This window comes from Echinops telfairi, unplaced genomic scaffold, assembly GCF_000313985.2.
Source record: "Echinops telfairi isolate 266 unplaced genomic scaffold, ASM31398v2 ScPeMD7_7412;HRSCAF=8450, whole genome shotgun sequence".
Taxonomy (NCBI): domain Eukaryota; kingdom Metazoa; phylum Chordata; class Mammalia; order Afrosoricida; family Tenrecidae; genus Echinops; species Echinops telfairi.
Window position 1 is genome coordinate 2209395 of NW_022111312.1, and position 2028 is coordinate 2211422.

At 54.8% G+C, this 2028-nt stretch overlaps 1 protein-coding gene across 1 annotated transcript in view; it reads right to left on the reverse strand.

Annotated features, from left to right (window-relative positions):
* The window catches only part of TRPV4 (transient receptor potential cation channel subfamily V member 4), a 52413-nt gene that overhangs the window by 15932 nt on the left and 34453 nt on the right, over positions 1 to 2028 (reverse strand). The window lies entirely within an intron of this gene.

Genomic DNA, 2028 nt, shown 5'->3' on the forward strand with positions numbered 1-2028 from the left:
GAGGGGAAGGGGAAGGTGTGGGGAGAAAGAGGAAACCGATCACAATGATCTACCTATAACCCCCTTCCAGGGGGATGGACAACAGAAAAGTGCGTGAAGGGAGACAGCGGTCAGTGTAAGACATGAAAAAATAATAATAACTTATAAATTACCAAAGGTTCGTGAGGAAGAAAGAGTGGGGAAGGGGGTGGGGGATGAGGAGCTGATACCAAGGGCTGAAGTAGAAAGAACATGTTTTGAAAATGATGATGGCAACAAATGTACAAATGTGCTTGACACAATGGATGGGTGGATGGATGGTGATAAGAGCTATGGGATCCCCCAATAAAATGATTTTAAAAACAAAATAAGATCTGCCGGAGAGGAAGAGGATTCAGGGGCTACAGGGAAGGCGCCCACTCACTTCTCAGCACACCCCCCACACACACACAGGCTGGGGCATCCCACCCACTGGCATCTCTCCAGGGAACAGAGACTAGAGGGCTGGATGTCTCCTGAGCACCTACAGCACACCTGGCTCTTTCCTCCCATGACCTCTCAGGATCCTGACTCGTACCACCTGGAGCAAAGGGAGGCCCAGAGGGATGGCAGGTGTTGCCTGGGGCCACACAGCTCTCAGGTGAGGCTAGACTTTGGACTCAGCTAAGACGTAATGATCTTCATCCACGTCTCCTTTAACTTAACGAAAATAGGCAGGAACCCCTCTGGTGGTTGTCAAGTGGATTCTAACTCACAGTGGCCCACAAGGCAGAAAAGAGCTGCCTCACAGGGGTTCCTGGGCTGGGATCGTCCCCAGAGCCAACCACCAGGTCTTTCTCCTGAGTCACTTTCTCCAGTGGATGCCAACCACCAGCCTTTGGCTTGGCGCATGAGCACCCCCGAACCCCTTGAATCGATCCTACTAATACGTCTGTGATCATTCGCTTCGTCAGCCCTTCCTCTTAGCCCATCCCGATCTCTGCCAAAGATCGAAGCTGTCCTGGATTTCACCTCACCTGGCTCCACCCTCGATGATGCTCGTGGAAGCGGCAGTCGGGTAAATCTGCAGCCAGCCCAAGACGTCTTTCAGGGATCAAGCGAGCAAGGCGGTCGCTTTGAACACTGAGGTGCGCCTGAGCCGAGCCGTGGTATTTGCAATCGCCTCCCATGTGTGAAGTGGGACATTGAACGAGGAGGACAGAGGAAGGATGAGGGCATTTGGATCACGGTGCTGGCGACGAAGATGGAAAAATCTGGTGGATCGCCGAAAGAGTGAACAAACATATCGGTCTGGGAAGAAGTACAGCCAGAAGGCTCCCTGGGAACACAGACGCTGGACACGGCAGGAGAGGCCAGTCCCTAGAGAAGGGCATCATGCTTGCTAAAGCAGAGGGGCAGCGGAAAAGAGAATGACCCCCACCCAGATGGGCCGACACCGCGGCTGCCACAACGATCTCAAACGTCACAACTGTGAGGACGGTGCGGACCAGGTGGTGTGTCCAAGAGTCAGACGCGACACTTGGCGACCCGGCACCTCACCACGGCAATCTTGGACTTGGTGGGGGGAGGGGGGTCCTGGTGTCTCAATGGGTTAAATGTCAGGCTGCTAACAGAAAGACTGGTAGTTCGAACCTACTGGGCACTTGGAAGGAGAAAGATGAGGCAGTCTGTTTTCATAAAGACTTAGGACCCCGGAAGCCCCACGGGGCAGCTCGCCTCGGTCCTTCTGTCCTACCCGGTCACTATGAGTCGGAGTGGGGTTTGGGTGGGTTGTTTGCATTGTCTTCGCTCTGTGGTGTACACACAGGGAAAGTGAGGCACAGACAAGGGTGTGAACTGCCAACCCTGAATCCTGCCCTATTTTCGGAGCGTCGTCTGAAGTGCACATCCACCCTGGGCCCTTCTCAGGGTCCCCTCATCAGCTGCCACGGCAGCGCTCCTGGGCAGGGCACTATAATGCTCCCCGGTTTGCAGAGAACCCTGTGGATCCCAGGGGATCCCTGCAGTCACAGGCTGGGGAGTCGCTGAGCCAGTCCTTGGCCTGGGGTC